Genomic DNA, 25,286 nt, shown 5'->3' on the forward strand with positions numbered 1-25,286 from the left:
AAATGAAATTTACAAAATAATGATACAGCTACATGATTGTTGAATATGACTTATATGGCTTTGTGAGAGAAGGGGAATTCTAGGGAACTTATTAGAATAAAATGATGGACAGTGGAAAGTTGCTGCCACCATAACCGGTAATCCAATAAGATATCATTTATTTTTTTTATCTTTTTTGCAAAGGGCATTCAAACTTAAACACAATTTAATTACATGGAAATGCAATGTATGTGCGTATGATACCCTTTGAATATGACCTCGTGTTCACTGAAGAGATCTCTCAATGTCATACAAATCAACAATAATGAGACACAGAGGAATGTCATTACCAAATTTCGATTAAAAACTCCTCCAATAGACTGTGCATTCCATAGGCCCTTTTGGTCAAGTGGTTAACCTAGTCAGTATATCCAGCAATGCTTGAATGCATCCATGAACATAATGAATGTATATTGTACAAAAGCCTGTGCTAATCCAATATGGGATAGCAAATTTCACAAGCCTGTATAGGCTACTAGATCAATATGGGTAAATAATATTATGCCAATTTTACTGATTTCCCTGTTATTTCTAGTTTTTTTTCTTCTAAAAATTGCTGCGCTAATGTTAATGTGGTTTATATGAAAAAGTTCAAAAAGCGAGAAAGGCTTTCTCGCTTTCGGAACTTTTTTTATTGGGGATGTCAAGTGCCCCATGAGCCCCCCCCCCCCCCCCCCTCTTATACAGACCTGTACACCTATCATTATTTGTATATATTTTTGTCTGTATTGCATTGAAATAAGGCATTGGGTTATTACCAAAATTAAAATATAATAGTTCCATCATATTTCTTGTTTAGATCATGGAACAATAAGCTACATCGAATCCATTAGTTTATCATTATATGAAGCAACAATCGTCACGTCATCCCAAAATTGTCACTTTATTTGAATAAAAAACGATATTTTTAAGTGGAAAACATAAAAGGCAGATCGAGGCAGATTTATTTCTTTCGGCTATTGATATTCAAGAAGATAAAATTAGCAAACAAAATTTTTGGTCTCTATTGATAGAATATTCAAGCTAAACATGGGATTTCTACATCATTTCTTATTTGTGGTGACAGGAAACAATCTGAAACGAAACCAGAATATTTTCAGGACAACTGTCCGATATTATTGCTTGTTTTTATTTATGAAAATCATCGAAAAGTAATTACGATTGATAAATAAGAATGGAAATGGGCCTATAAATATGCCTTTGTTAGTCATCTTGACCCTGCTCGCGTGATTACTCTATTTGTGTAGCTTACATGCATTATTAAGTTTTATTTTCTTCTCTTTATAACATACAGAGTAAATAAAGGGGGATTCATGCATGTAAAGTCGTGTTTAAACAGCTGAATGCACTACTAGTATAACGCCTACTGCATGGAGCTAGTAGATGTATGTATGTTCGTATTGTGTGCCCACAATCGTACTGAATATATTTTCATCGAATGACGTCATTATCAATGAAGTACTGAACGTGGATTGTCACCGAATAGTGAACAGTGGAAGCAGTCCCATCCCAGCCCCCGTAGCCAGAGGTTCGATCCAGGTTCGATCTCTTCTCTTTATTTAAAAAAAAATATCAGTCAAAAACTGCTAGGTCTTTGTCTCAGAAAAATTCGACTAGCAAAAAAAAAAGGAAGGGGTCTTCAGTCAAGTTCGTGTTCCCCCCCCCCTTTCCCATTTTTCTTGTTTTGGAAAATATAGGAGTTCGATCGAACCCCCTCCCCTCCGAGTCCAGTTTAAAAAATGAATGAATGCATAGAAACCAATTTCATACAGCCGGGCTGGGGCAAGATGATACAGTTAGGTATTTTTTTTACAATGCGAACCCTTGTCAACATTTTTCGTCGAAAATCTTTTCTTTTTTGGTGCAAAACAGAAAGGCCTACTTAATTTTCTGCCTTCCGCTTGACCACCCCCACCCCCTAATGTTTTAATTCATCCGGCCACCGGCCCCTTGAGTGTCACGGGGTGTGATGGAAATAACGTTCCTGATAGACTTTATGGTGCGTCGTCAGGATATCTTGACAGGTGGGGTGGGGCAATTAAAGGGGAATCCAGCCTTGGCCTTAAAATGTTGTATTGGGAAGGAGAAAAATAAATTAAACAGAATGGTGAAAATTTGAAAGAAATCGGACAAGAAATAAGAAAGTTATAGCTGCTTTAAAATTGGGATCACTAATAGTATGTAAATTTCAAATTGGCAACTGGGTAAGTAAATTATGACAAGGGGCAAGGACAACTTTCCCATAGGCCATGTACTTTATTATCAGGGATTTGTGGTTTTCTCCTAAGTACCCATTCCCCTGGGGCAGTAATCTAAATATAACCCAGGTAGTATATTGTTTAATGTCCTCATGAAAGAAAAATATAATTTGAAATAAAACTTTGAGGAAAAATGACATTTTAGCCGTAATATGTAGTGGAGTACATGGAAGAGTAGTCCTTGCCTTACATCACTATGACATCCCATATGCGGCCAATTTGAAGTCTCCATGAGTGTACTGATTACCAATATTTACAACTTTGAAAAATTCATAACTTTCTTGTTGTTTGTCCAATATTGTTCAAACTTTCACCTATCAACTTGTCTGATTTTTCTTTTTCTTATAAAAACAAGTTTTTAATTGGGTTGGATTCCCCTTTAAGTTGAGTTAATTACACAGGCGGCGGAAGCGGGGGACCTTTCCCCCCTAAATTTTAGGTGGGGGACGATCCTCCCTAAAATTTTAGTTGAAAACATTTTTTTTTTTTTCGCATGTCAAAATATTTTGCTTGTCCCCCCTACATTTTTTGGCTTCCGCCGCCATTGGTTATTTAGAACTTGGGTTGGCCAGTGATGGCGATAGAGCCGGCAGCATCTTTTTGTCTTTCTTCCAACTTTAACTCCCTTCTTTTTTCCATCATTTATATATTTTTCCATAACTTTAAAAATCATGTCCCTCCTGACTGATAAATATATGAAAAGATTTGAGGTATAATGAAATGATTGATATAAGCCCGAACGGATTCGCCTTGAAAAAGAAGTCATTCTTTTCAGTTTCTATATTTTCATCTATTTCAGTGTGTGTGTTATTTTTTCTAGCCTTTTCAACGATTTAATTACTTTACTCATATAGGAAGAGCTCAGTAAAAGAAAGCGTCGACCCCCCCCCCTTATTACCCCCTCCCAACTCGCCACTTACCTTCGATTGGCCAATGTCTTGATAATGCAAAAAATAAAGATAAATGAAATAAGGAGGTGCAAACATTAAGGTGTAAGGGACAAAATCATTAACCTTGTTAAAATGAAAAACTATTTTTGTGATAGATTTCGACGACTAATATTCAGATTCAATGAGGGGCAGGGTCAAGTGCCCTTATAGCACCCTTCCCCATATATATACCCATGTTGTTATGACATTATAGAATTTGTGATATTTAGGCCCGATAACACCCTTTCCCACAATTTTCTCGGTCACCCATAGGCCTAGTTATAAATCTTATGAATCAATTTTTATTAAACTGTCACGCGCCTACAGAAAATGATGATTCATCGCGGTCCATATAATCCTTTTACTTTTTCTGCCCCCCCCCCCTCCCTCCCCCACAACAGAGCAATTAATTCCTAATTCCGATGGAATGGAACAAGCTGGTACGGTTTGGCACGTTTAGGAAACGGCACTATCTGTACACAACATCATGTGATTGATCGCGACCTCATTCCCAAGATAACTATGACGTCATTCTTCCTATTCAACGTTGTGCATACGTTTGTTTACAAGTGTATGGAACAGAACAATGCGGGTACGGCATGGTACGTTTCGGAAACGTGTCAAAATGAAACCAAAACTGCAACGTAGCAATTACGTTGCAGTATAATACAGGAAGGTATATATAGGGATAGAAACGGGTAGTATATTCATTCGCTTCCTGGTGTTCATTTCGATACAATCAGAATTTGCTGCTCGTCTCTAAACCTGATCTTAACCTGGTTCAATTTGTTGTTTTGGGAGAATATTCCTGCGATAGAACAGTTTACATCAGAAGTATATATTTTCAAGAATCGACCAGTCGATAATAACTTATATTGCCCGCATTATTTCGTAGTGAAAGAAGGCAAGAAAATCATAATGCACGATCGTGGAGCAGGAGCATCAGGAATGGGGGCGAAACGGAATGAATTCCCTTCTCGTTTCGAAACTGATCAAAATGCGGAAGGAGATGACGGCTTGCGTCGAGCTCCGTGTGAATGGATGCCTGGTGGAGGACGTGGACGACGTCGGGCAATGATGGCGATGATGATGATGAATCCCTCAAGTGCTTACGGTATGAATCACGGTTTCGTCTTTGGCGGGAGAGGAGGCAGGCGTGGGCACCATGGAGGTTGGTCTGGCTCCGGGGACTGGGGTCGACGACATGGACATGGTGGACGAGGTCGAGGTCGACGTGGATGCATGGAATATGTGGTCGATGATGACGATGAAAATGTGGCATCAATGGCAGACCAGATGAACGAATGTCATATGAATGAGGGGCGGAAACGTCATGGACGTGGATCGAGTGAATCGTCGTCAAGCAGCAGCAGTAGCAGCAGCAGTGAGAGTGATGATGAGGAGAACGCACCCGATGGTGATGTCAAAGAACAACAGCCACACGACGAGGTTCATGAGTTGGAAGGGCAGCCCACTGACCAAGCTCAACAAGAAACCAATGAGGCGGATAAAGAACAAGAACCGTCATCGAGTGCTCGCCGTGGTAAGCATAGATGCAGACATGGGCGTGGTCATCAAAAGCATCGCCTCGGTAAGCGTAAACATCATCGCCACGCCCATTTCCATATTACCTTGACACCTCGACCAATGGCACGTCATCCCTGTGGATTTAACAGACCACCAATTCCTCCCATGTATCATCATCTCTTCCATGATCACCATGGCAACCACCACATGGGCAAGAAGTTTTTCAAGAAATCCATGAAGCAGTGGTTTAAGGCACAGAGAAAAGCTTGGAAGCAACAGCAGAAGAATCACCATCAACGAAGACAGAGATCAGATGGTGACGAGGCGACCTCTGGATGCGAGAATGATGAGGAGTGTGCTCACGAAGAATCCGGATGTCAACTTCCCCCTCCATGGCTCTTCTTTGAATACGATCACCATGGGCGTGGTCATCGACCAGGATTCTGCCGTCGTGGTAAGAAAGGAGAGAAACTCGGAAAACGGCTCAGCAAACGAAGTGGTGAACGACCAGGGACTGCTACAGAGGATGCCGATGCTACCAAGACCCAGGAGGAAGCTGTCAACGATGCCGAGAAGGTACACGAAATCCATGACGAAAGCGACGGTGAGCAGGCACCGATGGAAGAGGCCGCCGAGTGAACAACGGATGAAATTTGATGTGCATTTACTATATAACTTTATGTTCTTTTGTATAATTTTTATAAACTAATTGTGTTTCGTAGTTTCATTTCTGTGACATCGCTTATATTTAACATGATAACTGCGAACTAAAGATACTGATATTAATGGACAAACTCACAGAGGGAGAGAGAGACAGCAATGTGTGATATCTTGTGTTGAAAACATTTCGTTCTAAACTGAAATTCTTATTCAAATAATGATGATCTATGATAATCATAAACCAATCATATTTTATACGCTTATATATGTTTTCGCCTTATCTGGCCGTGCATATAATTATTTACGACAAATAACTGGTACTTCAAATTTTACCACCATATATGAAAAAGATATTTTTCCCGTGGGCTAATATCTAATTTAGTGTGTTTAATGTGATGAATATGCATGTAAGATAAAGATTAATTTTACCCTTTTTTGTACAGAATTCTGACGAATTAGTATAACCGAAGCAATCAATGTACTACTCATTTAAATTGTTTTCTGTGTGTATTTTATCAGTTTAGTGGATGTGATTATAATGATTTTTTTAAATGCATAGACACTCGCCTTCAAAAAAGGTTTAACATTGATTAAATGACTCGTGGAATTTCATCAAACCGATTAATATTCACTGTGTATAACAGGAAGTACTTGGCAGAGACTGCAATCACAATCACGAGTATAAATTTAAAATAATGTATATACATGTATATTCCTTGAAATAATATATACATATCTTTCTTGTATTAAATTAGAATCAGTTATGCATATAATAAATATTGATTGGTGATACTAGACAGTATTTTTTTTAAGCAGATAAAGCAAGTAAGAGAAGAAATGAATTAATGTTAAGAGCTTGGATTCTCTAATTATATTTAAGCCTGCTGGCCTACATGTATATTATATTACTTTATTATTATGATGTATTAGGTATGGTGAATAATAATGATTGAAATAATATTTTTAAATCTAAAAATATAAAGTTTTGCTAATGGTTTATCTTGTTCGTGTAATCTAATCATGTATATATACTTACCATTAAAATAACATATTATTATACATGTTGAGTTAAACTGGAATTTGTTATCTTGGTGAAATATTTGCGAGTACTGTTTGCGATCTGATATTAATGAATAATGAATATCACATTGGAAACTAAATGAAATGTACTTATGATGGCGATGTGTGGTGTAATTAAGGGAGAAGAAGAGCGAGAGGAACAGAAACGAGAGGAGATGGGGGAGAGGGGGTGTAGAGGGGGGGGGGGGAGAAAGAGAGCGCGGGGAGGCAAAAATTGGAGGTAAAAACGTGAAAGAAATGTAGTGGATGGGTTCTTGCACATGTGTAATTGAGTAGGGCAAGGACAAATAAAGAGAGAAAAATAAGGAAATAAAGGTGGATGTGTGAGAAGAAATACAACCTAAGCTTGGAAGATAAATTAATGTAGACTCATGATAAATATTTTCGATTGTGTGAGTGAATAAATGAGAGGGGGGCTGTACAGATATCTCAACCATTCTGAAATTTGTGAAATATGTTGTTTGGAAAGGATTGTCCCATTTGTTATAGTTTTACTCTTCCCCTCCTACAGTAATAATCTTTCTTTTTTTCAAACCAAATATTTGCGTAACTTTCACTGACTTTCTTATTGAATTATTTCCCCATATCCGGACCCGGCCTAGTTCCCTCTACCTCCGTCCTTCTCTCTTTCTTTTGTTTTCATTATTTCAATTTTTTCTATTTAAACTATTTAAATTTCTGTCCCCACCTCTCTATCCCTTTATTTCCTCTGCCTCCCCCCCCCTCCCTTTGCCTTCTCCTTTTTCCCATTCCCTTTCTTTTTACTTGAAGGGATGCTCCAGGCTGAAAATATTTGTATTTTAATAAATAGAGTGAGATTCATAGAAAAAAATTCTGAAAATTTGGTCAAAATCGGATATCAAATAACGAAGTCATTGAATTTTAAAGATTTGCATCATTTCGGTGAAACAATTCTAGGCATGTCTCATGAATATTCATTAGACAGTTAGATGGACTGAAGATGTCATATCCCCACTTGTTCTTTTGTATTTTATTATATGAAATAAGGTTTATTCAAAAAATGTCTACCAAGAACTAACACAAGTGGATTGACAACTGGTTATTAAAGTGAATTAGCTATTTCTTTCCTGCAACTTATTTCATCATAATGGAGACACATCATTTACATATTTATAGAAAAGTGAAACAATTGTGATTTCATGTAATAACATAAAAAAGGAAAGTGGGGATGAGACATCATCAGCCCACCTAATGAATATTCATGAAGACATGCCTAGAACTGTTTAATCGGAATAATGCAAATCTTTAAATTCAATAACAATTTGTTATCCGATTTTGATGAAATTTTCAGCATTCTGCTTTGTGAATTTTTCTCTATTTATTTAGATATAAATTTCTTCAACCCAGAGTATCCCTTAAATTACAATTCTCAATTCCTTTCTCTACCCCCAAGAAAACTAAATTTCTCTCCCTCCCTCTCACATGCTCCACCCCCCCCCCTCCCTCCATACACGCCGCTCTTTGTCTGTCTCCCTCTCTCTATTCTATCTCACCACTATCGTTATCCTCTTGATGTCAGAATCTACATGGGAAACAAAAAAGACCACTATTTTAAATAATTACATAATTTATTGTAATAATATCTTTGACACTAACATGTTGAGAATGGAATTTTTACAATATACATGCTGGAATATTCATCATGTACTTTTCCAAAGTGTATGCAACTGCCTTCCATTCCATAAAAAACAGAACAAAATATATATTATCAAGATGAAATTTACAAAATAATGATATACAGCTACATGATTGTTGAATATGACTTTTATGACTTTGTGAGAGAAGGGGAATTTTAGGGAACTTATTAGAATAAAATGATGGACAATGGAAAGTTGCTGCCACCATAACCGGTAATCCAATAAGATATAATTTATTTATTTTGCAAAGGGCATTCAAACTTAAACACAATTTAATTACATGAAAATACAATGTATGTGCGTATGATACCCTTTGAATGTGACCTTGTGTTCACTGAAGAGATCTCTCAATGTCATCATACAAATCAACAATAATGAGACACAGAGGAATGTCATTACGAAATTTCGATTCAAAACTCCTCCAATAGTGTATTCTAGGCCCTTTTGGTCAAGACAAGTGGTCAACCTAGTCAGTATATCCAGTTGCATATCCCTGGTACATCCAGCAATGCTTGAATGCATCCATGAACATGATGAATGTATATTGTACAAAAGCCTGTGCTAATCCAATGTGGGATAGCAAATTTCACAAGCCTGTATAGGCTACTAGATCAATATGGGTAAATAATATTATACCAATTTTACCGTTTTCCGTGTTATTTCTAGTTTTTTGTCAAAATTGCTGTGCTAATGTTAACATTAATGTGCACGGTTTATATGAAAAAGTTCAAAAAGCGAGAAAGGCTTTCTCGCTTTCGGAACTTTTTTTTATTGGGGATGTCAAGTGCCCCATGAGCCCCCCCCCCCCCCCCCCCCCCTTGTACAGACCTGTACACCTATCATTATTTGTATATATTTTTGTTTGTTTTGCATTGAAATAAGGCAATGGGTTATTACCAAAATAAAAATATAATAGTTCCATCATATTTCTTGTTTAGATCATGGAACAATAAGCTACATCGATCGAATCCATTAGTTTATCATTAATGAATCAACAATCGTCACGTCATCTCAAAATAGTCACTATATTTGAATAAAAAATGATATTTTTAATTTGAAAACATAAAAGGCAGATCGAGGCAGATTTATTTCTTTCGGCTATTGATATTCAAGAAGATAAAATTAGCAAACAATATTTTTGGTCTCTATTGATAGAATATTCAATCTTTACATGGGATTTCTACATAATTTCTTATTTGTGGTGACAGGAAATAATCTGAAACGGAACCATAATATTTTCAGGACAACTGTCCGATATTATTGCTTGTTTTTGTTTATGAAAATCATCGAAAAGTAATTACGATTGATATATAAGAATGGAAACGGAGCGGGGGGCTTATAAATATGCCTTTGTTAGTCATCTTGACCCTGCTCGCGTGATTACTCTATTTGTAGCTAACATGTATTATTAAGTTTTATTTTCTTCTCTTTATAACATACAGAATAAATAAAGAGGGGGATTCATGCATGTAAAGTCATGCTTAAACAGCTGAACATGAATGCACTACTACGGCATGGAGCTAGTAGACATGGTAGATGTATGTATGTTCGTATTGTGTGCCCACAATCGTACTGAATTTATTTTCATCGAATGACGTATTATCAATGAAGTACTGAACGAGGATTGTCACCGAATAGTGAAACAGTGGAAGCAGTCCAATCCCAGCCCCGTAGCCAGGATTTTAAATCAGGGGTTCGATCTCATTTCTTTATAATAAAAAAACAATCAGTCAAAAACTGCTAGGTCTTTGTCTCAGAAAAATTCGACTAGCAAAAAAAGGAGGGGGTCTTCAGTCAAGTTCGTGTCCCCCCCCCCGCCCCATTTTTCTTGTTTTGGAAAATTTAGGAGTTCCATCAAACCTCCTCCCCTCCGAGTCCAGTTAAAAAAATGAATGAATGCATAGAAACCAATTTCATACGGCCGGGCTGGGGCACGATGATACAGTAAGGTATCTTTTTTTTACAATGCGAACCCTTGTCAGCATTTTTCGTCGAAAACATTTTATCTAAATCTTTTCTTTTTTGGTGCAAAACAGAAAGGCCTACCGGTACTTAATTTTCTGCCTTCCGCTTGACCACCCCCTAATGTTTTAATTCATCCGGCCCCTTGAGTGTCACGGGGTGTGATGGAAATAACGTTCCTGATAGACTTTATGGTGCGTCGTCAGGATATCTTGACAGGTGGGGTGGGGCAATTAAGTTGAGTTAATTACATAGGTGGCGGAAGCGGGGGACCTCCCCCCCCTAAATTTGAGGTGGGGGGACGATCCCACCTAAAATTTTAGTTGAAAACTTTTTTCTTTTTTGTTCGCATGTCAAAATTTTTTGCTGGTCCCCCCTACATTTTTGGGCTTCCGCCGCCATTGGTTATTTAGAACTTGGGTTGGCCAGTGATGGCGATAGAGCCGGCATTATCTTTTTGTCTTTCTTCCAACTCTTACTCCTTTTTTTTTCTCTATTATTTATATATTTTTCCATAACTTTAAAAATCATGTCCCTCCTAACTGATAAATATATGAAAAGATTTGAAGTATAATAAAATGATTGATATAAGCCCGAATGGATTCGCCTTGAAAAAGAAGTAATTCTTTTCAGTTTCTTTATTTTCACCTATTTCATGTGTCAGTGTGTATGTTTTATTTAAGCCTTTTCAACTATTTAATTACTCTACTCATATAGGAAGAGGTCAAACAAAGCATCGATCCCCCTTCAATTATACCCCTCCCAACTCGCCACTTTCATTCGATTGGCAAATATCTTGATAATGCAAAAATAAAGATGAATGAAATAAGGAACTAGGTGCAAACATTATGGTGTAAAGGGCAAAATCATTAACCATGTTAAAATGAAAAACAACGGTGATAGATTTTGACGACTAATATTCAGATTTATAATAAGGGGCAGGGTCAAGCGCCCTCATAGCACCCTTCCCCATATATACCCATGTTATTATGACATTATAGAATTTGTGATATTTAGGCCCAATGATATATTATACACCCTTTCCCACAATTTTCTCGGTCACCCATAGGCCTAGTTATTAATCTTCAATTTTTATGAAACTGTCACGCGCCTACAGAAAATGATGATTCATCGCAGTTCATATAATCCTTTTACTTTTTCTGCCCCCCCCTCCCCCACAACAGAGCAATTAATTCCTAATTCCGATAGAATGGAACAAGCTGGTACGGTTTGGTACGTTTAGGAAACGGCACTATCTGTAAACAACATCATGTGATTGGTCGCGACCTCGTTCCCAAGATAACGATGACGTCATTCTTCCTATTCAACGTTGTGCATACGTTTGTTTACAAGTGTATGGAACAGAACAATGCTGGTACGGCACGGTACGTTTCGGAAACGTGTCAAAATGAAACCAAAACTGCAACGTAGCAATTACGTTGCAGTATAATACAGGGAGGTATATATAGGGATAGAAACGGGTAGTATATTCATTCGCTTCCTGGGTTTCAATTCGATACAATCAGAATTTGCTGCTCGTCTCTAAACCTGATCTTAACCTGGTTCAATTTGTTGTTTTAGGAGAATATTCCTGCGATAGAACAGTTTACATCAGAAGTATATATTTTCAAGAATTGACCAGTCGCTAATAACTTATATTGCCCGGGTTATTTCGTAGTGAAAGAAGGAAAGAACATCATAATGCACGATCGTGGAGCAGGAGCATCAGGCATGGGGACGAAACGGAATGAATTCCCTTCTCGTTTCGAAACTGATCAACATGCGGAAGGAGATGACGGCTTGCGTCGAGCTCCGTGTGAATGGATGCCTGGTGGAGGACGTGGACGACGTCGGGCAATGATGGCGATGATGATGATGAATCACTCAAGTGCTTACGGAATGAATCACGGTTTCGTCTTCGGCGGGAGAGGAGGCATACGTGGGCACCATAGAGGTTGGTCTGGCTCCGGGGACTGGGGTCGACGACATGGACATGGTGGACGAGGTCGACGTGGATGCATGGAATATGTGGTCGATGATGACGATGAAAATGTGGCATCAATGGCAGACCAGATGAACGAATGTCATATGAATGAGGGGCGGAAACGTCATGGAAGTGGATCGAGTGAATCGTCGTCGAGCAGCAGCAGTAGCAGCAGCAGTGAGATTGATGATGAGGAGAACGCACCCGATGGTGATGTCAAAGAACAACAGCCACACGACGAGGTTCATGAGTTGGAAGGGCAGTCCACTGACCAAGCTCAACAAGAAAGCAATGAGGCGGATAAAGAGCAAGAACCGTCATCGAGCGCTCGCCGTGGTAAGCATAGATGCAGACATGGGCGTGGTCATCAAAATCATCGCCTCGGTAAGCGTAAACATCATGGCCACGCCCATTTCCATATTACCTTGACACCTCGACCAATGGCACGTCATCCCTGTGGATTTAACAGACCACCAATTCCTCCCATGTATCATCATCTCTTCCATGATCACCATGGCAACCACCACATGGGCAAGAAGTTTTTCAAGAAATCCATGAAGCAGTGGTTTAAGGCACAGAGAAAAGCTTGGAAGCAACAGCAGAAGAATCACCATCAACGAAGACAGAGATCAGATGGTGACGAGGCGACCTCTGGATGCGAGAATGATGAGGAGTGTGCTCACGAAGAATCCGGATGTCAACTTCCCCCTCCATGGCTCTTCTTTGAATACGATCACCATGGGCGTGGTCATCGACCAGGATTCTGCCGTCGTGGTAAGAAAGGAGAGAAACTCGGAAAACGGCTCAGCAAACGAAGTGGTGAACGACCAGGGACTGCTATATACAGAGGACGCCGCGGCTACCAAGACCCAGAAGGAAGCTGTCAACGATGTCGAGAAGGTACACGAAATCCATGACGAAAGCGACGGTGAGCACGCACCGATGGAGGCCGCTGAGTGAACAACGGGTGAAATTTAATGTGCATTGTATATATAACTTTTTGTTCTTTTGTTTATAAACTTGTGTTTCGTAGTTTCATTTCTGTGACATCGCTTAGTTTATATTTAACATGATAAAACTGCAAACCAATGATACTGATATTGATACTGATATTAATGGACAAACTCTTGATATCTTGTGTTGAAAACATTTCGTTCTAAACTAAAACTTCTTATTCAAATAATGATGATCTGTGATAATAATAAACCAATCATATTTTATACGCTTGTATACAATGTTTTCTCCTTTTCTGGCCGTGCACACAATAATATTCTTTACGACAAATAAACTGGTACTTCAAATTTCACCACTCTATGAAATAGATATCCCCCGGGAAGCTAATATCTAATTAAGTGTGTTTCATGTTATGAATATGCATGTAGCGTGTAAGATAATTAAAGATTCATTTTACTCTTTTTGAACAGAATTCGGATGAATAAGTAGTATCCGAATCAACTATCATTTAAATTGTTTTGTGTGTGTGTTTTATCAGTTTAGTCGATGTGATAATAATGACTGATAATGATTTTTTTTTAAATGTTTAATGCATAGACACTCGCCTTCAAAAAAAGGTTTCGCTTTGATCAAATGACTCGTGGAATTTCATCAAGCCGAGTGGCAGAGACTGCAATTAATATTAGGATAATAATTTGTAAATAATGTATACATGTGGCGTAAAGCTTGTTTCTTGAAATAATGTCATAAACATACCTTTCTTGTATTACTTGTAATTAATAATGCATGAAATAAGTATTGATTGGTAACTAAATAGTAATTTAAAAAAAGCAAAAAAGCTAGAAATAGAAGATAAAGCAAGTAAGAGAAAAATGAATTTATGTTAAAGAGCTTGGATTCTCTTATGACAGTGCTGATCTACATGTATTATATTACTGTATTATTATGCCGTAATAAGAATTGATGAATAATTAGGATTGAAATGATATCTTTAGAATTTAAAAATATAAAGTTTCGCTTATGGTTTATAACTTGTTCGTATAATCATGTTTATACTTACCATTAAAATAATGTATTATTGTAAATGTTGACTGAAACTGGAATTTGTTCTCTTGGTGAAATATTTCCGATCTGATATTAATGAATCATTAATATCACATTGTAAACTAAATGAAATGCATTTATGATGGCGATGTGAGGGGGGAAGAAGAGGGGGGAACAGAAAGGGTTTAACGGGAGGAGATGGGGATGGAGAGAGAAGGGAAGGAGGGAGAGAGGGGAGGATGGTGTAGGAGTGAGAGAGAGAACGGGGGGGGGGGGGAGCAAATTGGGAGGTAAAAAGGAGAAGGGAAGGGATTGGAGGGGCTCTTGCACATGTGTAATTGAATAAAGCAAGGATAAAAGTTAGAGGAAATAAAGAGAGAAAAAATATGGAAAGAAATGGGCATGTGTGAGAAGAAAGACAATTCTAAGCTTGGAAGATAAATGAATGTAGACCCATGATAAATATTTTCGATTGCGTGAGTGAATGAAAGAGAGAGAGAGGGTGTGTGTGTGAGGGGGGGGGGGCTGTACAGATATCTCAACCATTCTGAAATTTGTGAAATATGTTGTTTGGAAAGGATTGTTCCATTTGTTATAGTTTGACTCTACCCCTCCTATACCAATTACCCCCTTTTAAGCCAGATATTTGCATAAACTTTCACTCACATTCTTACTGAATTATTCCCATCTATCTGTACCCGGCCTAGCTCCCTCTACCTTCACACCACCCACCCCCGTCCTCTCATATCCCAGTCAGTCCATTTTCATCATTTCAACTCTTTTTCTCAAGTACTTTTTTATTTTTCTTTCTGCCCCCAACTCTCACTTCCTCCCTTCCTTCACTCTGCCCCCTTCTCTCTCACCCCTCCCCCATTCCCTTTCGTTTACCTTATTTCCTCCCCCCCCACTCCTGTTTCTAACCTCTCCCTCGCAAACTCTCTCTCTCACACGTTCCAGTCCCTCTCTCCCTTTGTTTCGCTAAGCCTCCTCCCCCTCTCTATCCATCTTTATTGCTCTTTGCATTTTCGTTTCCTAATTTCCGACCCCACCAACTCCTTTCTCTAACCGCTCCCCGCAAACCCTCTCTCTCAACAAGCTCCAGCCCCTTTCCCCACCCCCTCTCTCTCAATATCCCCCCTCTCTCTCAATATCCCCCCTCTCTCCAATCCCACCCCTATGCTTACCAGCTTGATATCAGAATCTACATTGGAAACAAAAAGTGGGCACTATTTTAAATAATTAAATCGTTTATTTTAACAATATCTTTTACACCAACATTTTTTGAGAATGGAATTCTTACAAAATACATGTAGGAATAATCATAACGGACCGTTCCAGTATAAAGGGTATGTAATTGTCTTATATCAACAGAAAAAAAATATAATTTTGTCAAAATGTAATTAATAAATGATAATAACAGCTACATGATTGTTGAATATGACTTTATGGCTTTGTAAAAGTAGGACATTTCAAGGGAACTTTATTGGAATCGAATTCTGGACGATGAAACATTGCTGCCACCATAACCGGTAATAAACCGACCTCTGATCTTGGACACTTATGCTGTAATGCTATAGTGACACAAACAAAACTGACCTCTGACCAACCAAAGACATTACATTGTCCCGGAATAGCATATCATCGGCAGGGTTTAACTTTGAGTTGGTTCCGTAGGTGGGACTCTAGCATTATGGTCAACAACATTCTGTTAGGTTACAAAGATGGTTATGATAATATTGGAACCAGGCACTTTTCCTGGAGACATCGTGGCACGTTCACACTGAAGAAGATTGTATGTCTTGCACCATGCTACCATTGGTAGATCCTAGGACTAGTGTGAACACTGCACATCGTCTGTTGCTGAAGGGGAATGCCAGTTGGTTTGAGGAAGAGGTTACTTTCATCTCAGTCATCTGAACATGATGGTATCCTGTTGATGCTCATGTAGCACTGGTGATTCACAAGGGGGTCATAAAATTCAATCTACCAAGAACAGAAAAGAGAGAAATTTACAAAATTTCATTCAATGATTTCATAAGCTTCAGAATGCAGCTGCTCGCATCGTCACTTTGTCAAATACCGCTAAACGTGTTCATATCACTCCCATCTTGAATTCGCTGCACTGGCTCCCTATCGAAAATCGGATTATCCTATAATCGGATATTATAAGATTTTGTTGCTTGCTTTTCATAGTATTCTTGGATCAGCACCACAATACAGTCTTTCATTTATCAATTACTACAGACCAAGCAGGTCTTTGCGCTCATCCACTTCTGGCTTCCTTGTTATTCCAAAGGTTTCAAAAACCTGGGGGTAAAGATCATTTGCTTTTGCATGCCCCACTTTGTGGAATAGCCTTCCTGAAGACATAAAAAATGTACCTCTGTGAGGCTCTGTCGAAACTTTCAAAAATCTTCTAAAAACTTTTTTATTTAACTCTTAGCTCTTTATGCACCTTGAGCACTCTACAGAGTGGATTTGGCACTTTATAAGTCACATTATTATTATAACAACAATGTTACTGCTAAGCATTATGGTAAGTAGTTTTGAAAAGCCACTGCCTTGTATTGTATGATTACCAGTCTTAGTTGTACAAAATAACAAGCACATTATGATACACATTATGAGACATACAAGAAGATTGAGTAGAAATAGTCGATGCACAATATAAATTATAAATAGATACATAAACAAATACATATAAACAGATACATATAAACAATGTTGAATTACATGTACACCAAATTTGAAATCTCCTTCATGAATTTCACAAGACACAGTTTAGTTTAAGATAACATACCAATCATGCATGAAGTTTCTATTTATCACATGGTCTGAAATAATTCAGAAACTGTTCTATGAATAAAAACTGTTCAGAAGTACTTTTATATTTATAAACCTTCAAGTGCATATTCATTCATTATTCCTTCAAAAAAGTGTGCCGGGCCAAAATCCAAAAGGGCCGCCAACCCCCCCCCCCCCCCAATATCACATTTTTGGCTACAACTTCCTTATTAGGTGGTCTTTTTCTCTGGTTTTGGTGTCTATACAATTTGTTTTTCCTATAGGTAGTACTTTTAAACCATTATTTGTAGAGTTAAAAGGTGATTTTACTTAAATTTACCAATATTTAGAGCCTTTTTTCAGTCAAAAAGTAGATTTCATCGTCTTGTGGTTCTTGGGTATAAGACAATACCTGTTGAACAGTAGTAAGCTGCTTCATATAGCTACATGTATATTGCTTTTATTCCTCTAAATTGGGGTTTACGGATATTTTCAAAATATATCTTATCAAATAAAAGAAAATGTCATTTATCCATAGGGGCTATACGATATACAATGTACTGTACCATACTACAGGGACATTGCATATATCCATGCATTGACCACCATGACATATAACAAGGCCTGTATATAAACTATAGTGTCATGAAAATGAGCTTCTGAGGTTTAGAATTAGAGTGTGAATTTGATTGCTTGTCAGCTGATGTACATGATCTAACATGATGTAACATTAATTGCACATAAACATCATATACGTACATCACAATTTTAGCCATATCTACTTCATTTGGAGGTTTTGGTTTTTTTTTTACCTGGTTGTGGTGTCTAACCCTATGTTTATGAGGTTGGTAATGCTGATCAACAGCCAATCAGAATCAAGGATTTCATGCAAGTTACCATTCATTGGATTGCAAAGTAACCATAATGGTAAATTTTATGCAACGGGGCACAGAATAGCTACAGTGTAAAATGTAAATGCCATAATGTGGGGTTGACTATAATACATTGTTAATAATATAATACCTCTCTTCGTTTCCTGAATTAGCATATTTGATAAAAGATGTCTTCAATTTCTGAGACAAAACATATCTTCAATTTCTGAGGCATCTAATTATAAACCTAAGAGCTTCTTTCTATGACACTATAGTTTATATACAGGCCTTTTCATGGTGGTCTATGCATGGACATCCATGTGTGGATGCAGTGCAGTACATTGTATACTGTATAGCCCCTATGGATATTTATAGATATATTTCGCAAATATCCGTAAAACCCAAAGTAGAGGAATAAAAGAAATATAGCTATATGAACCTGCTTGCAATTGTGGAGCTCGCTTCATCTGAAATCCAAGAACCACAAGACGATGAAACCTACTTTTGGCTGAAAAAAGGGTCTAAAAATGAGTAAATTTAGGTAAAATCACCATTTAACTCTACAAATAATCGTTTAAAAGTACTAACATTAGGAAAAACAAATTGCCTGCCCCCCAAAAATATATGAATAGACACCAAAACCAGATAAAAAGACCACCTAATAAAGAAGTTGTGGTCAAAACTGCGGTTTTGGGGGGTTTGAGCGGCCATTTTGGATTTTTGCCCGGCACAATTTTTTCTCGGACCAGAGACAAAAAATATTGTCATTTCGTGTTGAGATACATTACAAGAAGTGAATAAAAACTGTTACCATATTAAAATGACCAAAAAAGTATTTTTGACCAACGTATAGCCTACTCCTATTTCAATCTAGCTATCAGGCAATAAAAACATAATTGGCATGTTCTGATATACACAGGGGACAGGTCAATCTGCCCAATTAAAATCTCTTTGGACTAGTGAAATCTGTTCAACTTTAAATCATGAAAAAAAAATCAAGTTCAAAGAAAGAAATTAGACATCCTTTGCATAATCTGGACTGAAAATTTGCTCTGAATTGGCAAATACATGTTCAACTACTCAACTGGAATTTACGCATGACTTGATGTTTTATGTGTCACACTTAACTCTTTGTTGAACATCACAGAGATTGTGCAAAACATCTGTTGAAAATCGATTGTATATATATATATATATATATATTATATTTATGCATACATGTATGTTTTACTTGTTTCTTGTCTATACATGCACTTTGTAATGTTAATTTAGTACCAGCAGAGGCAGAATTTCTGTGTCCTTGCAGACAAATAATATAATGCATCTGACTTTTGAATCTTTTACCTCTGAAGCAAAATTTCTCCAGTCAAGCAGATTTCTCTAGTCCAAGAAAATTTGACTAAGGCAAACACACTTGTAATCTCAAACCACAAGAGAAATTATAACAATCTTACCTGTACAGGATATTTACACCTAGAGTACTGAGCTCATTCCGTCTTGCTCTTGGGATTGTTGACAGCGACAAAATGATATAAGACAACCAGGAGGAATAGACTCACTCCTAGGATGTTGGCAAAGATGGCAAGTTGCACGTCGGTCACCATTCTGAAAGAGAAAGAAAAGAGGATGCAGAATTCAATTACTGATGATGGCTCACTATAACTGCACATTCCATGGAAAATAATTATACAATTAACATATTCTGGGCTAAATTCTGAGATCATCAGACCAAATTTGCTACATTCTCTGGACCTGATGGGAATTCAGGGGCAACTGTAAAGTTGTCCATGTCTTTCAGAGCTTCAGGGATGAATTTTCATAAGCCTTGTGTGCATGTAGATCCCCCCCCCCACACACACAATTATGTAGGCCTCCACATCTATTGGAGTAACCAGGTGTAACATCATAATACCCTGATTTTGCATTTTCCCAGAGGAACATGTTAAATGTAGAATGGGGGTAGAGTGTCCGGACACTCAAGAATTTTGAAGCCTTCTTTTTTTCTTTATCTTTGGATTATACAAAAATTATTAATTCAATTGTTGAAATGTTTTTTCACACAAAAAATAAGATTGTAAATAATTATCATTATATAATAATTATTTAATAAACAATAATTTTTATCTATGAATTGTTCTTCAAAGCGGCACTTCGTTGCATAGCTCATCGAAGCTACGTCATATCGAAGCGGTTCAAGGGTCAAGCCTATTGCATTTGCAGTGTTTACGAATGGATACATGAGATCGATCTGGTAAGAAACCACTCATTTTTCTTATTGTTTGTGTGAAATAGTAGTACCTTTATACGCATTAGGTGTATATAAAGGTATGTAATATTTAATTTACCGGTAGTCGAAAATTCGTTGGATGGTTACAATGTTAGATATGAAGGGAATTCTCTTCATGTTCACTAGGTTACAGTCCTTATATGCATGTCTAAGGCCTAGGCTCCGTGAAGTAATGACAATATCAAAATCATAAAAAATATAATCACGGAGTCCTCTAGGCTACTCAGCACCACTCATCCGATGTACCAGTCACGTTCAGGTGCACATTTTCTCACACTCACACAAGTCCAGGGTAACTAGACATCCCGTATTTCCCGGGATCGTCCCGTGCTCTGCTCCTTTGTCCCGGCGTCCCGACAAACCCTTCCCGGGACGCCCATTTGTCCCGTATTTCAGAATATTGAACGAAATAAAATTAATACATAGAAAAGAGAAGAATTTTCATCAAATAACCAACAGTTGACGAAGCAGAGACAACAATAAAATCGATAACTGTAAACATTTGCAAGTTCTGCGGTCCAGCTGCGGTCATTTTCTTTCTCCCCAATACATTGCAAACAAATAGTTACAAAAAAATTGTCTTCGATCTACACACAAACATACAACCACGTAAAGTCAGCATACACATGTACATGTACTAGCTGCAGCATGCACATGGCTTGCACTGGCCTCCTGCATGTGTGTGGTAGGATTGGAGCAGATTCTCATGGTGCAAACAATCTCAACATGATAAACAGTTTTTCCACCAAAATAATCACAAAATCAGCGGGAAATTTTTATGCTTTATTATGGATTCTCAGATTAATGATTTGGTGATGTAATCGGAGGAGCAAGCCTATTATTGAATTTTCATTACTAGATCTAGTTGTCTCAGCTTCCGTTTTGAGTCTTGTTGTGATCAGTGCCAACTTGTAATGGGATGAGAGATGCCTGTGTGTGATGCCATGACGTTTCATCTAATTTTAAAGGGGAATCCAGCCTTGATCACAAAATGTTGTGTTGGAAAGGATAATAATAAATGAAACAGAACGGTGAAAGTTTGACAAAAATCGGACACGCAATAAGAAAGTTTATGGCTGATTTAAAATCGAGATCCCTAAGACTATGTAGATTTCAAACTGGGTAAGTAAATTATAACAAGGGGCAAGGACAACTTTCCCATAGGCCATGTACTTCAAGGTCAAGTCCACCCCAGAAAAATGTTGATTTGAATAAATAGAGAAAAATCAAACAAGCATTATGCTGAAAATTTTATCAAAATCGGATGTAAAATAAGAAAGTTATGACATTTTAAAGTTTTGCTTATTTTCCACAAAACAGTGATATGCACAACTCAGTGACATGCAAATGACAGTCGATGATGTCCTTTACTCACTATTTCTTTTGTTTTTTATTGTTTGAATTATACAACATTTAATTTTTTACAGATTTGACAATAAGGACCGACTTGATTGAACCATATAGTATCAAACAATGCTATTTGCACATGTTCAGGGAGAAATTAATCCTTGTTTCATAGGACAACAGGTGGAAAATTGGAATATATCACATTTCATATAATAAAATACAAAAGAAATAGTGAGTGAGTGATGTCATCAGTCTCATTTGCATACCGACAAGGATGTGATTATTACTGTTTTGTGAAATTAAGCGAAACTTTAAAATGTCATTCTTATTTATATTTTACATACGATTTTGATGAAATTTTCAGTGTTATGCTTGTTGGATTTTTTTTTTTTATTCGAATCAACTTTTTGTTGGGATGGACTAGTCCTTTAATTATCAGGGATTTGTGGTTTTCTCCTAAGTTCCTATTCCCCTGGGGCAGTAATCAAATATCTTGTCTTGTCTTTCCATTAATGCCCACAATCATTATATTGATTATTATGGCATATGAACGTCAAGATTGACTTGACCTGAATTTTGCCGGGACCCGCAGGTGCAATACACCGGGTGAACACCCTACTCTTTGACGAATAGTGTATTGGTTTTAATGTGCACAGGTTGTGATTCTCCTATACACGGGACCAACATTTGCGTCCTTATCGATGGACGGAGTGTTTTCCAACTGCATTCACACCTGCACTGAATACAGTGGTGAGGCACGCTAACACACAACGCTATAGCATCAGATTTTTTGTCAGACGCGTTTCGGCATGAGCGGGACTCGAACCCCTCACGTTGAGATCTACGATCTTATCCGAAACATGCGCTTTTACCGACTGAGCTATGCTGCCTCCCTGATATATATAACTCAGGTAGTATATTATTTTCTGTCCTCATGAAAGAAAAATAAAATTTGAAGTAAAACTTTAGAAAAAATGTCAGTTTTAGCCATTTTATGTAATGGAGTACATGGAAGAGTAGTCCTTGCCTACATCACTATGAAATTACATATGTGGGCAATTTGAAGTCTCCATGTGTATAGTGATTACCTATATTTACAACTTTTGAAAATTCATAACTTTCATATTGTTTGTCCGATATTGTTCAAACTTCCACATATCAACTTGTCTGTATTTTCTTTTCCCTCTAAAACCAAGTTTTTATTTGGGTTGAATTCCCCTTTAAGTTTGACAATGTTTCACTATGATATTTCATTCATTTCTAAAACATTTTAGTATTTTTTAAATTTTAAAACATATTGAAAAAACAAACAAATATCATTAAGATTTTTGTTAGATGACTGGATTTTTGTTTGTTTGCTTGAAGTTTGAACTTTTTTCCTCTTTCTTCCTTTTCTATCCTACTTTCTTCATCTTTCTATCCTTCCTGCTTGCTTTTTTTTGTTTCATCTTTATTTCCAATCTTTCCTAGCTTTCTTTCCTGAACCTTTCTCTCTCTCGTTCATTTTCTTTTTTTCCTTCTTGTTTAAATTTCCATCTTTTATTTCCTTCATTCTTTCTTTACCTATTACTTTCTCCTCCCTTCATCTCCTTTTTCTTTTCGTTCTTTCTCTCCTGCCATTATTTTCTTTTTTTTATTCTTTCCTCCCTCTCTTTCAACCTTTCTTTCACTATTTTTCTTTTTTTCCTTCTAATTCCTTTCCCTTATTCTTTCCTTCCCTTCCTTCCTGTTTTCTTCTTTGTTTCTTTCAAAGAATGAAGGAAACATTTTTATTTCCTTCATTTAACTCCTTTATTCTCTCTTCCACACAATTATTCCTCTTCCCTTCCTTTCTTTTTCTTTCTTACTGTATTAATTTCAAAGAATGACGGAAAACTTTTTTTTCTTTCTTTTATTCTTTCTCTCATCCTTTTATTCTAACTTTCTTTATTTAAAAAAAAAATGTTTCCTTCATTTCCTTTAGGGCCTACTTCATTTTTTTCTGTATTTCCTCTCAATTCATCTCTTTTCTTTCCTTCCTTCATTCTTTTGTTCACCCTCCCTTCCTTTTCTTTATAGACTTTAGTATACATAATTTTTACATGTAATTTTTTTCACAAGTCTAACATTGTGGAACCTTCTTTGACTTTGATTTTTATATTAATATTATAATATTCAGCCCCAGCTCGGTCGATCCGCTCGTGCAGCGTGATTTGACTTAGTCGATTGTCCCGTATTTCATTTTGTGAAATCTGGTCACCCTGCACGAGTCACAAAAATGCACAGAACATGCCAGGCTAGGAGTACCCAGCCAGCAGCCCTCACTCAGCTCAGCCGGCCTGGCAGCCTTCAGCTCAGGTTAGCCAGAACGAAGGGCAGGCTGCATTGCTTGCTAGCGGCGCGGCTCTGCGCCTAGGCTACGCGAGTCCCATTCACAGAGTGACACGTATGCAACTGATTCACTTTGTGCGACTTGAAAATGAGAGCAATTTATACATTTTAAAGCAAATTTTGCACTAAATGAAAACGCCACAATAAATAACATAGAACAATCATACGTTACCATGTATGAATAAAAAAACAGAAAGGTGTTTTTACCTGATTTCTTGGCTACAATCTGATCAAAAACATCAAAAATCAGTCAAGAGCAGAAGCTGACGTCGGGGTAAGAGGTCATGACCCAGGAACTAATCGTCCTCGTGTGTTTGCATGCATTTTGTGATTACTCCACGTAGTATTGATGCATATTCATTTTCACATGATAAAGACAAAGTTAAGTTTTGTCGACCAATAAAAGAGTAGAAAAGGGACGAGCCTCTAACGCAATCGACCAATCAGAAGCTTCCTCTCGCTCTCATCAAGCCGATGATCGCGAAACAAAGGAAAACAGTGTCCGTGGCGGGAAGATTGTGATAGCATGAAAGTCTTTGTAAGGTAAGAATGAATGAAAACACAATGAGATTTTCACCCCCACAAAAATAAAGAGCTCAACAATCAAAGCAAGGGCATACAAATTTCTCCGTCAAACATGGTAAAATACTTGGAATATCATATGAGGAATAGAAATTATTTCATACCAAGTTCTCCATCTCTGATGCATTTTGGATATCAGAGCATCTCATTGGCGTCGGGATTACGGAAATATAGTGGATTTTCATTGTGTTGTCATGGTAAATGTCGTCTGCAAAGGAAACCCCCGCAACCACGTGGATGTTATTACCTCAGCGAGTGTTTTGTGTGTCAGTGTGTACAAAGCGAAGGCCATGGTCAACCCAGATTGGATCATTATACGGATAAAATATCGGATTATAACATTTTTCTTGGAATAATGATCGGATATCAACCCAACGATTGTATCTAACATGATATGAGATAGAAGGTAAAATATTTCCTTGTAATATTTCCGCAGGATGAATTTTTGAAATGCTTTGTTTGTGACTGAGTAATGAAATCTATTGTTGTCACAGGGGTATCCCCGCGTTCTATTTATAGTGCGGCTCGAGATATCCCCGGTCAACCAAAATACAGGTTTGCTTATCGAGCCATATTTCTTTTTAAATACCGGCCTTTCAAATAATAAATATATAAAATTAGCCTTCATCATGAGTCTTATCTATATTTTCACATCTTAGTGTTTCTATGATTTTATTTTAGTTCGTCCAACAAAAAAATTTGAATAATGTCCTGATATTGGTGAGTAAGTTTCTAATGCTTTGTCCCAGCATTATTGCTTTGTCTGTGGGCGTGTCAATTAAACTCGTGAATAAAGAAATCGAAAGTGCTTGTTTATATATTTTTATGGAATGTATTTTATAGCCAGACCTTCTTTTATATGAATAAATTATATGATAGGGTCTGATTTAGTTTTTTATTTTGTTGTGGACTTGTTGTTCATTCGTTTTTTATTATTATTGTTTTCCTT

At 37.3% G+C, this 25,286-nt stretch overlaps 1 long non-coding RNA gene across 1 annotated transcript; it reads right to left on the reverse strand.

Moving 5' to 3' along the window:
- Positions 1 to 15,324: 15,324 nt before the first annotated feature.
- On the reverse strand, positions 15,325 to 24,067 carry LOC135157305 (uncharacterized). Its single transcript, XR_010296315.1, has 3 exons — positions 23,963 to 24,067; positions 19,206 to 19,356; positions 15,325 to 16,078 (listed from the first exon to the last, which is right to left on the reverse strand). It is a non-coding gene; the product is annotated as an uncharacterized LOC135157305 (long non-coding RNA).
- Between the last annotated feature and the right edge of the window lie 1,219 nt (positions 24,068 to 25,286).

This window comes from Lytechinus pictus, chromosome 17, assembly GCF_037042905.1.
Source record: "Lytechinus pictus isolate F3 Inbred chromosome 17, Lp3.0, whole genome shotgun sequence".
In the NCBI taxonomy this organism is placed as follows: Eukaryota; Metazoa; Echinodermata; class Echinoidea; order Temnopleuroida; family Toxopneustidae; genus Lytechinus; species Lytechinus pictus.